General features: G+C 37.2%; 1 protein-coding gene across 3 annotated transcripts in view; it reads left to right on the top strand.

Annotated features, from left to right (window-relative positions):
- The window catches only part of LOC131160253 (syntaxin-52-like), a 57,261-nt gene that overhangs the window by 37,058 nt on the left and 3,670 nt on the right, over positions 1-16,533 (top strand). The gene's annotated exons all lie outside the window — the stretch shown is intronic.

Below are 16,533 nucleotides of genomic sequence, written 5' to 3'. Positions count from 1 at the left end.
TGCTGTGGCGTTATATGCTTTCAACAATATGCTTTTTAGTCTCTTGCTCTGGCTTGTTCTAACAGACCTGTAAGCATGTTATTAACTAGCCAAAGCTAATCAATCTTTCTTAGATTTGGTGGTGGCATTAATTTGTATCTAATTTCTAGCTTATCTCATCTCAGCACTTCTGAATGCATGAGGTAGTTTTTGGACTTTTAACGCTAAGAGGGATTTTTGGCCCTGTCAGTCATCTAAGCCAACACTATTGGCAGTACCCTCATTTCACTGCTTCTAAAACTAGCCATCACTGCCATCTCGCCAACACTCCTCTACCCATAACCAAAAAAAATCAAATCCTTGGTCATCTCTATTAGCAATGCCTACTTTTGAAACTGCCTTTGGATACAAAAAGTTCATGTAAAAAGCACAGTGGAAAAACCTAATGCTCTGTTTGGATCTTGGAATTCATAAGGGAAATGAAAATAAATAGTAGGGTGGATGTCTAGTTGCAAGGAAAAAGTGGAGAAGAAATAGTTGGGGCACTAAAAATATTCATTAGGTAATAGCTTAATAGAGAAATCTCATTCTCCAAAAAATAGGCGAGGAAACAGGAAAATGAGTATAAGCTGAGGAGAAAATCATGAGGATTCTCCCTCTTGGCTCTTATGTGTTTCTTTCTCCTTCCTCTGTTTATCTTGTTCCTTCTCTCATGGCTGCTCACTTTCATGCACAGATGCTGCTGTTTGTGGTTTCTGATGGACCACTGGTGTTTGATTCTCTCAATCAGTCTTGCAAATTACTTCAGGAATCAGAAGCTTTACTCATATAGGCTGAAAGAATAAACTAGCCAGATCTGTTTCTGCTGCTGTTGCAGCTGATGAGAGCTAACCCAAGTATTATGTAATAAGGTCGACATGCTAGAAATTAATACTTCCATTCTCTTGCTGCTCCACTTTCAATTATATCTCAAAATAAGTAATGTTTTTTTTGCACCACGAGCTGAACTGATCACTCCTCTTTCAAGTTTGATTCTTTTATTGTAATACTAAATCAGTTTTCCTAGAAAAAAAAGATATGTTTTGAAGTTCTGTTAATAAAGCATTGCTCGTGTGTTCTACTTCCTTCTCCTCTGCCTGCAGAATCTTCTTTCTTTCTCCTTTCTTAATTCTTCTTCTCTTCTTTCTTTGTTTCGCTCCCCCCCAATTCTCTTCTATTTCTGGTTCTGAAGGAGCATGCTACTTATACGGCTCAATCCTCCCCCAGCAGACTTTATTTGAGAGCAAGGATTTCAAGTCTTGATTTCAAGTTTTGTACAAGATTGTCGGGCAGCATCTCAAGCATCATGTCTCAGAACTTCCTCAATCCTAACTTGTACTTGGAAGCTCCTTTCCCTAATTCTTGAAGTCCTGTGAGATCTGCTTTCAGAGGATGCATCTCGAGGGGGTTGATATAGTCACAATCAACAAGCAAGAAAAAGAGAAGACTGAAAACTAGCGCAATCGAATTCTTCAAGAAGCACCTTATTCTGATCTTGTTTGAGAGTTCAATTGTTTTTTATTTTAAAGAATTGATTTAAGCTGCTAGTTTTTCACAATCTTCAAGCTTCTTGATTTTTCTGGGGGTTCTTCTTGAACAATTCGCATTCTTGAAAAATTTTGGAAATTCTTGATCCATAAGCTCAGAAGCGAGCAAGATTACTCCTCAACTCTCTCTCTCTCTCTCTCTTCTTCAATCAGTTTAGCGAGCATCACAGTCAACTCAATGGCGAATCTTGAATTTCAATTGAATAATTCTTGCAATTTCTCATTGCTTTCCATATTTTTTCATCAACTATATTGGCATGGAATTTTTTTTGCTGTTGCCATTAAATTTTCCTGTGTCAAAGGTTACTTCCTGCTGTATTTCACAGCGGCCATCATCAGTTCAGCAAGCAGCACTGGCAAGCATCTGCAGCAGCGATTCCTCAACTCCATCACCAAATCTTGAATTTCGATAGGAGAATCCTTGCAACTCCTCATTGCTTTCCATATTTTTTGATCGATTGATTTTGGCATGAAATTTTTTTTCGCTGTTGGCATTAAAGTTTCTGGTGTCAAAGGTTACTTCCTGCTGTATTTCACAGCAAGCTGTCATCGGTTCATTGAGCTTCATCGGCAAGCATCTGCAGCAGCAATTCCTCAACTCCATCGTTGAATCTTGAATTTTAATTGAAGAATTCTTGCAAACCCTCATTGCTTTCCATATTTTTCGATCAATTGATTTTGGCGTGGAATTTTTGGCTGTTGGCATTAAATTTTCTGGCGTCAAAGGTTACTTCCTGCTGTATTTCCCAGCATCAGGCCATCATTGGCATTATATTGGGGCACCTAAAATTGACCCCAAGGTTTTTTAAGTTAGCCCAATGGCTCTTCTGCTCGGGATCCAGGTTTTGAATTGGATTCTTGCGAAGGTTATCTAGGATTTTCAATTGAAGCATTTCTTTTATTCGTCAGGATCATACTTGTTTTTAGCTTCTTTTTTGGAAGCTGGTGAGATCTTCTCCTTCACTTGATCTCTTTTATTTTTATTTTTATTTATTTCTCAAATTGTTTTTAATTGCTGGTTAGCAGATTAAATTTTGTGTTTTTTGATTTGTAGGCTTAGTATATGCATTTGACTTCTCATTTTTTGGTTCTCAAGACAAAAACCTTCTGCAACTCTTGGATTATACTAAAAATTTTCAGATGTACTATTGCACGAGTCTTTGTGATTTAGAAAATTGTCTATATGAAGAAAAATTGCATTAACAGAAAAAGAAATTCAAACTTTTACTTCGGTTGTGTAACACAAATTATATTTGTACACACAACCAGCCCCAACCCCGGATAAAGGAGCAGGGTTGTGTTAAGTAGCTTACAGCCAGCATAAAACTATGTCAAGTCTTTATTATCATGAATTCTTACCAAATTCACCTAGGTCAAGGGAATAGACTTGGTCAGTGTAGAAGGGAGAGGACTAAGAAGTTTGCACAAGAAACTAGGATTAGATTAGTGTCTTGGAATATAGGGACACTTGTGGGCAAAAGTATGGAAATAGTGGATATAATATTTAGAAGGAAAATGAACTGGCCTTCAAGAGATGAAATGGGTAGGGGAGAAAGCTATAGAAATTGAAAAATCAGGATTTAAACTTTAGTAGACTAGAAAAGAGAAACATAAAAACAGGGTGAGAATCATTGTAGACAAAGACCTAAGAGATAATGTAGCATATGTTAAAAGAATACGGGATAGGATCATTACAATCAGGATAGCTCTAGGCTTGGAGATAGTAAATGTCATTAGTGCGTATGCTTCCCAAATAGGCTTAGCAGAAAATCTTAAAAGACACTTGGAAAAATATGGTTAGTATTTTATAAGGGATACCAACATTTGAAAAGACATTCATAGGAGCTGATTTAAATGGAAACATTAGAAAGGGTAATATAGGTTATGAGAGGATACGTGGAGGTCATGGATATGGAGATAAAAATGAGGCCGGTGCTACAATCTTAGATTTTTCCATGTCTTATGATTTGGTTATATCAAATACTTGCTTTATAAAAAGAGAAGAATAGTTAATAACTTTCAAGAGTGGGCTTAATAAAAGCCAAATAGACAACATAGAGCTCTCGTATTAGATATACATACTAAAAAATGGAAGAGAAAGAGTAAAATAAATCAACACAAGAGGACTAGGTCGCGGAGCTTGAGGGGAGTTAATATAGTAAAATTCAAAGATAAATGATCAAAGGGTGTGATTGGATAGCAAGGGGTAAGACAAATGCAAATACTGTTTGGAATAAAATGACAAACTCTATCGTAAGTATAGAAAAAGAAATTTTTAGTGAATCCAAAGGTAGATACTCGGGTAGTAAAAAAGGTTGGTGGTAGGATCAAGAAGTCCAAAAAGTCGTTAAGAAAAAAATAAATTGGTATAAAATATGGAAAAATTGTAGAAATATAGAAAATCTTGAACAATGTAAAGAGGTGAGAAAAAATGCGAAAAAGATTGTTAGTGTAGCTCAACATAGAGCTTATGATACTTTATATACTAGACTAGATACAAAAGGAGAAAAAAACATTTATAAACTTGCTAGAGCTAGAGAAAGAAAATGCAAAGATTTAGGTGATGTAAAATGTATAAAGGACGACAATGATAATGTCTCAACTAGAGAAGAAGACATAAAAGAGAGTTGGCAATGATACTTTTATATTTTGTTTAATGAAAACCAAAATGAAAGATTGAACTTGGAAGTGACAAATGAGGAAAAGACTAAAATAGGAGATTTATTCACAAAATTAAAGTCCTGTTAAGATATCGTTAAAAAAAGATAAATAGTGGGAAATCTATAGGACCAGATAAAATACCAATTGGAGTTTGGAAATGTTTAGGGGATAAAGGAAATATTTGGTTAACTAATCTATTCAATATTATTATAAAAACCAAGAAAATGTTAGAGGAATGGAGGAAAAGTACGTAAATACTTTTATATAAAAACAAAGGCAATATTCAAAATTGTAATAACTATTGTGGAATTAAGGTTATGAGTCATATGATATGATGAAATTATGGGAGAGGGTAATTGAACGTAGAATAAGACTAGTGTTGAGTAATTGTAACTCAATGATAGGTCTCTCCCTTTATTTATAATATATACAATAAGAATGACCACAATACCCTTACTAACTTAGACTTATTACTAACAAAACTCAAACACATAATAATAATGCTAAAAGACTATATAATCATTAACACTCCCTCTCAAGCTGGAGCATTTATATCATATGCTCTTAGCTTATTACAAATGAATTTCACACGAGCACCTCCCAAGGCTTTAGTGAACAAATAAGTAAGCTGAAACTCCGACTTGACATGAGTGGCTGTAATGAGCTTCTATACAAGTTTCTCTTGAATAAAGTGACAATCAACTTCAATGTGCTTTGTGCGCTGATGGAAGACAGGGTTGGAGGCAATATATAGCAACTCCATTGTCACACATCAACTCCATAGGCTGAGAATGTGGAAAACCTAGTTCTTTCAACATGTACTTCAGCCAAACAAGTTCACATGTAGTGTGTGCCATAGCCCTATACTTTGACTCAACACTTGACTTGGTCACCACAGCTTGTTTCTTACTTTTCCAAGACACCAAATTACCACCGACAAAGATACAATACTTGGTTGTGGATCTTTGGTCAGAAGGTGATCCGGTCCAATCTGCATCTGTATATCCCTGAATATGAGTGTGACCCTGATCTTGATATAAGAGACACCTCCTTGGTGCACCTTTGAGATATCTCAGAATGCAAATTACTGCATCCCGGTGATTTGTTCTCAAGGAATTGGGAAATTGACTCACAACATGTTACGAAGGATATATCTGGTCAAGTGACTTTGAGATAATTCAACTTTCCAACAAGTCTTCGGTATCAACCTGGGTTAGGCAACAAGTCACCCATATCTAGCATTAACTTTTGGGATCCATGGGCGTATCAACAAGTTTGGATACCAACAACCCCGTCTCATCTAAAAGATCAATAACATAGTTCCTTTGTGACAAGATAGTGCCGTACGAGATCTCGGTACTTCTATACCCAAGAAGTACTTCAATGGTCCCAAGTCTTTGGCTTGAAACTTACTCTGTAGAAAAAGCTTTCGGTCCTAGATGCCATGTTCATCATCACCAGTGATCACGATGTCATCCACATATACAATAACCAAAATATTGCTCGATGGAGTATGACAATAAAATACAAAGTGATCTAATGCACAACGATGAAGGCCAAACTCAAGTACTACAACACTAAAACGGCCAAACCATGCTTTTGGAGATTGTTTTAACCCATACAATGATTTCTTGAGCTAATATACTAAGCCCGACTCCCCCTGAGCAACAAAGCAAAGGGGTTGCTCCATATATACCTTGACACATTCTTCACATCTAGCTGATGTAGAAGTCAATGACAAGTGGTGGCTAAAGAAATGAGCAAACGTACTGAGACAAGTTTAGCGACCAAGGAGAATGTGTTTGAATAATCCAAACCATGCACCTGAGTATACTCCTTAGCAACAAGGCGAGCCTTCAGATGAGCCACATAACCATCAAGATTGATTTTCATATTGTACTCCCAACGACAACCAACTACAAACTTATCAAGAGGAAGAGGTACCAAATCCCAAGTATCATTATCATGTAGTGCATGTATCTCTTTAGCCATTGTTGTCCACCTAGAATGGGATAGGGCTTTAGAAATAGATGTTGGAAGAGCAACAAAAGAGAGAGTACTAACGAAACAATAATAAGAGGGTGACAAGAAATCATAACAAACAAAATTAGAGATCGGATGTTGGGTACAAGTGCGTTTACCTTTTTGAACAACTATTGTAGGATCAACATCATGAGAAGTAAGATCATCCGATGAGGGAACTAGAGGCACCGTAGTAGAAGCTGGAGGAGGCGTTTCCCCCTTGAGTCACCATGTGTATATTGGGTTGATTCAAGCGATGAGAAGGACTCAAATTGGCTGAAGATGCAGGAGGATTGGGCATAGATACTAGGTTTGGATTTGGAAGGCAAGGCAGAGGAAGGGACTCATCAAGGTCAATAGAACTCAAGGAATCAGAGTAGTATGCTGTAGACTCAAAAAAGGTGACATTAGCATAGATAAAGAATCAATGTAAAATAGGACCATAACATCAATATCCCTTTTGAGTATAGGAATAGCCTAGAAAAATACATTTGATAGCATGAGGATCCAACTTATCCATTCCTAGAGATAACTGATGGACAAAGGACACACAACCAAATATACGAGGAGGAAGGGAGAACAAAGGAGCCTTAGGAAAGATAAATGAATACGGGATTTTACCACCAAGGACAGAGGATGACATTTTATTGATGAGGGAGCAAGCTGTGAGCACAACATCACTCCAAAAGACTTTGGGGATATTCATTTGATACAATAGGGTACAGGTCACTTTAAGAATATGTCTGTTTTTTTTGCTCTCAACTCCATTTTGTTGAGGAGTGTGGGCACAAGAGGACTGATGGATCATACTAGAGTTAGTCTTTTAAGTACTGAATTGGGTAATGAAGTACGCTTTAGTATTATCACTACGAAGTATCTTGATTGGCATGCCAAATTGAGTCTTTATTTGGGAACAGAAAGCACAAAAAATATCAAACAACTTGGAACAATCTTTCATTAAATATAACCAAGTCATCCTAGAGTAGTCATCAACAAATGTAACAAAGTACTGAAACCCCAACTTTGATGTGACACAACTAGGACCCCAAATATCAGAATGGACGAGCATGAAAGGACTAACCACCTGTTTGTCGACTCAGGGAGCAAAGGGAACACAATGATGCTTGCCTAATTGACAAGACTCGCACTCAAGATTAGTCACAAAACTCAATATAGGAACTAGCTGTTTCAACTTGTCCGAGGACAGATGACCAAGGCGACAATGGATTTGAAGTGTTGTAGCTGTGACTGTGCAGGCTATGGGTGGAGAAGGCGACTCAAAGTAGTAAAGTCCACGAGCCTTACGTCTTGTACCAATTGTCTTTCTTGTCTTCAAATCCTGAATAACCACAGAATCAGGAAAGAATGTGACACAACAATTTAGTGACTTTGTAAGCTTGCTAATTGATATAAGATTCAAAGGAGATTTAGGAATGTATAAAGCAGAATAAAGAGAAATAGAAGGAGTAGGATTTACTGTTCCTATCCCCTTAACAACAATAATGGACCTATTAGCAAGAGTAACTTGAGGGAGATTTTTAGGATATTTGAGATCAGAAAAGAAGTTGGTTGCACCTGTTATATGGTCAGTGGCAGTAGAATCGATAGTATAAGGACTAGTAGGAAGGATACCGGATGACATGCAGATTGTAGGATTACCTTTCTAGGAAAAAGAGGCAATGTGATAAGATGCTTGTTGAGACAATTGATACTGTAGAACCCTTGAATACTCCTTTGATATAGTCACAGCACATGATTCACGCAAACAAGTAACTAACGAAGGAATCATACTTTTGGGATTAGCAAACACTATCCCAACATTCACAAACTGAGACCAACGATCATAAGATTTATTGCTGGAATAATCGGAACAACCACAAACAAGGTGACCCACCATGAACAAGTCACAGATAAATCAGTACAAGGCTGCCATAGCACCAAGAAACTCAGATGCAGCCCCAAGAAAGTAACACTCTGCACTAGAACAATTGAAGAGGTTAACCACCAAAACCGCCATGAACAAATCACCAACAACCTCAGATGCAGCCCCAAGAAAGCAACACTGCCACTGCCTCACAAAAAAGAACAGCTTATGAGCACTGCCACTGCTCCAAGAAGATCACCAATGACCATTAGTACAACAACTAAAGAATTACGACGAGTGCATTGTCACAGCAAAGATTGGATCTTTGATTAAAAAACACATGCACATCAGCTTGATATTTTGTTATATGGAAGGAATAAGAACATTGAATGAAAAAAAACACAGCAAATCCCCCTGTTGCAGACCCAATAAACTCAATAACCATTGATAAACAGCTTCACGAAGTATCAAACAACTGTTCCTTGGGTGCGACACAACCACAGACGAGGTGAACAACTCACCGATGGATATAGCACTGCCACAGCCTCTCAATTGAACATATGAATGCTGCTGCGGCTTCAAAAAACTTACAAAGAAGCCTTCGCAAACCTTGAACATAAATTAACGGAATGCTGTGAGTGCATAGTAAAAAAAGGTTGAATTTTTTTAGCAAAAAACTGACCTAATAGCTCGATAATATAGTCTAGAGAAGGAATTAGAGCATGGTAGAGGAAAAAAAAAAGGAAAATTTCCCGAAAATTCAATATGTGCCGGTGCGTGGGGGGTTCTCTGGCGATGGAGTTTTGTGGGGTGATTCGTCGGGGTTTTTGGGGGGGGGGGGGGCGAGGGGTCTGCTTATGGATGTATGGTTGGTTTTGTGAAATAATAAGTTTGGATCACGCTCTGATACCATGTTGAGTAATTGGGTAAAATGGAGGGTCTAAACTCAATGATAGGTCTCTCCCTCTATTTATAATATATGTAAGTTCAATAAGAATGACCACAATACCCTTACTAACTCACACTTATTACTAACAAAACTCTAACACATAATAATAATGCTAAAAGTCTAAATGACCATTAACAACTAGAATGAAGATTTTAGAAAATCAAATTGTTTTTATGCTTGGGAGATCAACAATAGAAGCTATTTATCTTTTAAGAAGCTTAATGGAAAAATTTAGGGAAAAGAAGAGGACTTGCATATGGAATTTATTGACCTAGAGAAAACATATGATAGAGTACTTAGGGAAGTTCTTTGGAGGGTCTTAGAAAAGAAAAGGATATGCAGTAGATATACTGAGGTCGTTAAGGATGTGTATGATATAGTGGTGACTATTGTTAGGACTATAGGAAGGAATCTAGAGATATTTCAATCACAATAGGTGTACATCAAGGTTCTGCTTTGAGTCCTTATCGTTTTACTTTTGTGATTGATGAACTTACTAGAAATATCCAAAATGAGATCTCTGGGTGTATGTTGTTTGCAAATAACATTGTGTTGATTGATGATAGTAGGAGCCTAGTGGAATCTAAGCTAGAACTTTGGAGAACTGCATTAGAGTCTAAAGGTTTTAGGATAAGTAGGAATAAGATAGAATTTATGAAATGTAGTTTCAGTATTATAACGAGTAGTAATGGAGAGAAGATTAAACTTGATAATTAAGAAATTGATAGCACTAATAGACTTAGATATCTTGGATCTATTATGCAAGCGAAAGGGAAAATTGAAGAAGATGTAGTACATAGAATAAAAGTTGGGTAAAATGAAAGAGTGCCTCAGGTGTGTTGTGTGATTGTGGAATACCCTTAAAATTAAAAGGAAAGTTTTATAAGACAGCTACAAGGCCAACTATACTTTGTGGTTCAAAATATTGGGCAACTAAGAAACAACATGTACAAAAATTAGAAGTTGCTGAAATGCAACTGATAAGGTGGATGAGTGGTATAACATTAAAAGATAAAATAAGAAACAAGCATATACGAGGCATAGCACCAGTTGTAGGAAAGACAGGGAAGGGGCGGCTTAGATGGTTTGGGCATTTGAAATGCAGGCCTAGTAGAGCACCTGTTAGGAGGAGTGAGTTAGTTATAGTTTTTTGCATGAAAAGGGGTAGGGGTAGGCCTAAAATAACTTGAAATGAGGTAGTGAGGAAGGATTTAACAGCCCTTAATCTAATAGAGGAAAATGCTCTTGATTGGGTAAAAAGGATTTATGCAGCCAACCCCACCTAGTGGGACGTAAGGCTTCTTGTTGTTGTGTATTCTACTTCCTCTAGAAAAATATGATGTCCTTTATTTCCATGTTCTTGCTGCTTTACTCACGAATGCATCTCAAAATTGGTGATGCTATTATGCAACATGAGTAAAACTGACCACTTTTTGATTCTTTGATTGCAATGTTCGTTCAGCTTTCCCAGAAAAACTTATTATGCGGCGCAGTCTTGAAATTCTATTCACAAAGCACTGCTTGTGTACTCCATTTCCTCCTTTAGGAAAAATGATGTTCATTAATTTTATTAATCAATCAAAGACTCAAGAACTTTTGTTATATTTTATTATATTTGACCAGGTTTCTTGGGTTGGGAAAATTAGACTTTTGGTCCTTAAAATTGGGAGTTGTCTCATTTGGTCTCTGATGTTCTAACTTGGACTATAAACCCCAAATATTTTGGAATTGGATCAAATTGGCCCAGTGAATGATTGGGCACTCAAATGCTAATGGAAAAGGCCCACTTGCAGCACATGCACCTCTTACAAGGGCCCTTTTTGTCTTCTCCAATCCCTCATTCTCAAATCTTACTGGAAATGGGTGCTGCTGGGCATCTTGGTGGAAGTGCCGAAGTGGTCTTTGCTTTGAGGTTGAATCGGTTGATTGATAAATGAAGGGGATGACCAAAGATGGAGATGATAATAGCTGTTGCATACTAAGAGTAGGTGTCAGTTTTCACACAGAGTGGGAAGGAACCACCTGAGCTGGCATACCTGAACCAGATAACCAGATCTTTGATCTATCATCCTCTCACCCTTCTTCATCTACTATTACTATTATTATTTATTGTTTATAAGAATAGTAATTATTATTATTAGTGTTGTTGTTGCCATCACTGTTGCTGTTATTATTTTATTATAACATTAATAATTTATTATTACTATTAACAACAACAACAACAACAATAATAGTATTTTATTATTATTACTTCAGAAAGATAACATGAAAATCTAAAAAAAAAAATTCATTTATTGTTGTTAATTTATTATTATTAGAATATAAAAGCTATTATGTAAAAAATGCAAAAAATTTCAATAAAAGATAATGTTGAATTGAAGTCATATATTTGAAAAATTAGAAAGTGAAATAATTTTTTATTGGAGGTATTTTTTAAAATTCTCTGTCGTTTTTTTTTTTTCATTCAATTATAGCTACAATTGAAAAATTACCAAATCTTGAAATGGAATTGAAACTACGATTCCGACAACCATTATTTGTTAGTAATTAGAGTAATTGCATTTCAACAATGATTACACTCCTGCCTTGATTTCATTCCAACCTTGATTCCTTTCCTAGTTCAATTCCATTCTACAAATCATTTTTCTTTTTTTTGGGGGGGGGGGGGGGGTGGTTGCCAGAGCACAGCAAGAGATTTAAAGAGCACTTTTGACATAAACAACATGACCTGAGGAGGTTGCAAATGCCTGTGACTGTTAAAGTCTCACAAGGCATGATCCTCATTATCACCTGCTTATGCTTGTCCTTGTTATTGTTATTGTTATTCTCTGAAATATTGCGAGGGAGTCGGAGAGTTTTTTTTTTTCAGGAGAAGGGTGTCTGTGTGTGTTTTGTTGGGGGGCTGGGGGTGGTGGGGATCAGTTATTGCTCCCAGTGAGTCAGTGACCTCCTTGGTTGCCAGCCAATAGGAAGCTTTCCCATCCCATTTCTTCTTCTATCACAGCAGGGGCAGAGAGCACCCTGCAGCCGAGGACAGCCAATTTGTGTGGATTTTGGCCATGAAGTTCGCCTACAGTTCTACATTTCCGTTTCCTCATCTGCACCTTCCCCTTATTTTTCCTGTTATTTATGAGCGATGCTTCACCACTAACTAACAAAATTATTCCTTTGCCCCTCAAACTTAAATATCCTCTCCATTCTCCAGTGTTCATCACTGCCATAGCTGCTGCTTCTGTGGAAGATTGTGGAGAACGGAGCTGCACTTCCCCTTGGATGTTCTTTGTGTTTTTTCAGAAATGTGGCTTTTACCAAATACACTTTTTTTTGTTGCTGGGGGCTTACATGCTCTGCAGTGCCCTCTTCTGTCAGCATTTGATGACCTGGTTATTAATAGGAATTTTACACAATCCCAAAGCTGTCCAAATTATAATGTCAGGGGCCAAATTGAGACCATGCCTAAACTTCAAGGGCCAAGGCGTACTTTTCCCTTTTGGATTATATTAGTTTCCTGCATCTTTGGTACGGAATTGTTTTTTTCTTGCCTCTCTGGGCTTATGCATTAGCTTTTAAGGGAGTGCAATTCACTGTCTTTCGAGTTAATGGAAAGCTTCTCCATACTCATTATTTAAGTTTATTTTTTGTTTTAAATCTTTCCTATCCTATGCTAATTTTTTTCTAGGAGAACGAATTATCATCCTTATTCCTTAGTGTGTTTCTATGTTCTATTTAATAAATTTCATTTTATATTACTAAAAATACTAAACCAATTATGAATCTAATTTGTCAGGCTAATTTTCCAGTGACTAATCATATGATAATGTGACCATTTCTCATTTGAGGTTGCAGGCAGATGTAAATAATAGTAATAAATGATCATTTTTTAAGAACAGATTTGAGCTTGATATTGTAAGTTGCAGGCAGAGAAGATTGATTCTTTGTTGTGTTCTCTCTATGAATTAAAATTAAAATGTTAAATACTAATTCATTAATTTTGTATACAACTAGCTACTAATATAGGGAATTTAAATCTTCTTTGCTGAAGTAAAAATGCTTCTCTTAGTACATTTTTCCCCTCTCATTCATCCTTGACCACCAAACGACACTGGGAATTGTTTTTATATGCTTTTGTTTTCTTTTCCTTTCCTTGTGAGTTCAGTTTCACCCTGGATTCCCTAATGTGTAACTTAGGTAACTGCATGATGCATGACCGATGTCCAATGCAAAATAATTGCAATTCAAATTTGTATAAAACTAGTTTATAGGAGGGCTTATAGGTTTACAATGCTTGAGAAATTAGGCATGGTGGTCTGATTCTGTTATCCAACTTGCTGAGGCTTGCATCAAGGAGGTCGATTATTGCAGATGTGGACAGTATTTGGGCTACTAGAAGGAACATCAGGTTCCACAGCCACAAGTTCCTCTTGATTTCTATCCTTATCAATGATGTTTGAGTGGAACTCTCTAGAGCATCGAACTTCTGATTGAGCTTAAAGATTGTTTGATGTTGAAAAGTAAGACCTGACAGTTAAGAAAGTTTAGTGCATGTAACTGCCTTTCTGCTTGTTTTTGAAAATTTGTATGGTATTTTTATGGTGAGATTTCAGGATGGGATAGAGTTAATCTTGCTTCTTTTTGGGTCTAGGGATTTGTGGGGTGTTATTGCTGTCCAATCTTCAAAGGGATTGTAAGGCATCATTATTGTAATTATTTGAAGGAGCTCATGAAGGAGCTGCGGTGGTCAAACACATCAAGACTTTGGTGCTAGGTTGATCTTATGGGTCTGGTTTCAGTTGTGGTGGTAATGCAAGGAAATTTAATTTAAGATTGCAAACCCTATGAGTTTGAGTTGAAACCTGCATTCAACCCTATCAAACTCCGACAATTGTGGTGATTTAAGTTAAAATCACAATCCTGTGAAATAACACTGAAAGCTTTGTCAGATCAGAGTCTGCTCTGATACCTCTTGATGCAGGATGATTGTCTGAGACAAATGAAGTGTAATCAACTGATGTAGGACAAGAAGCCAAACCATGGGTTGACCCTTGTTGGAAATTAAAGGAGAAGAATTGGACAAGAGTTGTTGTGTTTAGTTAATTTGTTTATTATGTTTGTTTAGTTGAATTAGTAATATATTATGTGTATTGGGGGGTTTCTTTGTAATATTTGTGTATTTTAGGGTTATGTTGTAGTTTCATGTAATTTTAGGGGTATATGTGTAAATTCACATGTTAGAGGCTTTCTTATAAATAGTGTGCAAAGGCCATGTAGTATAGTTGTTGAATTTGAATTTGAAAGTGAACGTGTGGTCCCCCATTGTATCTTCTCTCTTGTTTCTTCCCCTTCCTTCCTCTCTTCAATTTCTTCTTATTTCTCCCTATGGCTGTAGATTCTTGATGCTGCACCGCGTCATTTGGTATCAGAGCCCAATATCGATTTTCTTCTTCTTCTTCTTAAATCCTAATCCCAGATTTCATCCCCTTTAACCATCCTTTCTGCCCTGAAATTTCAGTCTTAAAAAAAATAAAAATAAAGAGCAGTTCTGAACTTTTTCAAATATTCCTGTCATGTCCTCATTTTTCGGACACCCCCTGGAAGTTTTTCATGACACCTACCACATGGTCAAAGACTGAACCCTCCAAAACATCCTCTTTTGAAGTTTCATTGCCGTCTGAACACTGGAGAGCGCCTATGTGCCGGCTGAAACATTTTCAGCTGATCCCCCTTTGAAATTCCCCAACTTCCTGTGTTTTTCTCATCACACCACCACAACCACTGTAATCCCCACCGCCTGATCTACTTACCTCTGAAATCTCATCACGGGATGACCCTCACTGGAGGCACACACACCCCACACGCCAGCAATGTGCATGAAGAATTTTGCCAGTCTGTTCTGTAATTTACAGTCTCACGAGAAATTGCTCCAGCCACGATATTTTGAGTTTCTCCTATGATATTTTGACCTGCAGCCAGATATTTTGATTGTGGACATGATAAAAAGCTTGCAAGCATGATAATTTGATATGAAAGGCTAGAAATTTGATTGCCAATATCAGGAGTCAGACCACATTGCTGCCATTTGTAAGTTGTTTAGGAGGGTTTGTTTTACTTGAAGATTGTTCTTGAGAAATTGAGAGTTAGACTTGTGGTTTTACATGAATAGATAGAGAATTGTGGTCAAATTGTGTTAAGGGAATTTGGTGATATTATAGTTGCAGTATATATATATGTATAAATCTAGCAATATGGTGACACATTATTGGAAAAACGGATGCCATTTGTCAAAATTTGGGCACAATTTCAAGTTTCTTCACACCTTTCTCAAGTGGGGAGAAAATGTTTGCAAAATCAGCATTGATGGACGCTGCCCTATGAATGTGGTTTCTATAAATGGGGTAAATTGTATGCAACTTCATCCCGAACCTCATCCTAAGGCTTATGTGATGTCTTGGGTTGGTAACTCAGCTCTACATGTTTGTGAAAGATGTTTGGTTTCTGTTCAACTAGGTGACTATTTTGATAATGTTTGGTGTGATGTCATAGTATTACGGTCTTGGCCCCAACTCCGGTGAGGTATTGTTTGCTTTGGCACATTGGCCTCACGATTTTGTCCTATAAAAGGCTCTTCACATTGTTGGAGCCCAAACCATCCTTGTAAGTCCAAGATCTGCCTATTAGACATCCGATGTGGGACCTGACAAGCTCTTCCGTCTGATTTCTAATGTCCTCGTCAGAGTTGCTTACATCTTTGTGTAGGATCCACCCACATGATAGTACCCCCAAGGTGGCTCTGATACCAAATGTTACGGTCTTGAGCCCAACTCTGGTGAGGTGTTGTTTGCTTTGGCCCACTAGCCTCATGGTTTTGTCCTACAAAAGGCGCCCAAACCATCTTTATAAGCCCAAGATCTCTCTAGTACATGTCCGATGTGGGACCATGACACAGCCATGAATATTACATGTACTCCTTGGTTTAATGATTTGGGTGTGACTCAAGGACACATACGTCTTCCACTATAATGGTAAGAAGATCATTTTGAAGCCTACACTACCAACCAACTAGGACAAAGAATCTAAGATTATTGATGATGTCAAAGTTACTCAACTTGAAGACACAACAAGCGAGTAAATGCATGTGTTTGAAGACATCCAAAGTCTTTCAAACATTCCTATTGTTGAGTTTGCCATTCCCAATGTGTTCATTGATGCCAATTCTTAATTCAAGTCTATAGTGCTGCCAGCAGGATGTGGTTTCTTGCATCACTCAAGCACCAAGTTTCAAAGAATCCAAGTTTGCTTCTTATTTTTGATCCTCCAACATTTCAATATTCAAGGCTGAAATTTTTCTAACTAGGGGAGATTATTGATGCAAGACAAGAAGCCTAACCATGGGTTGACCCTTATTTGAGATTAATGGAGAAGAATTGGACAAGGGTTGTTTTGTTTAATTAATTAGTTTATTGTGTGTGTTAAAT

The sequence above is a fragment of the Malania oleifera genome, chromosome 7, assembly GCF_029873635.1.
Source record: "Malania oleifera isolate guangnan ecotype guangnan chromosome 7, ASM2987363v1, whole genome shotgun sequence".
NCBI classification, from domain to species: domain Eukaryota; kingdom Viridiplantae; phylum Streptophyta; class Magnoliopsida; order Santalales; family Ximeniaceae; genus Malania; species Malania oleifera.
Note: the sequence above shows the minus strand (reverse complement) of the source record. Positions and strands in the feature narration are given on the sequence as shown.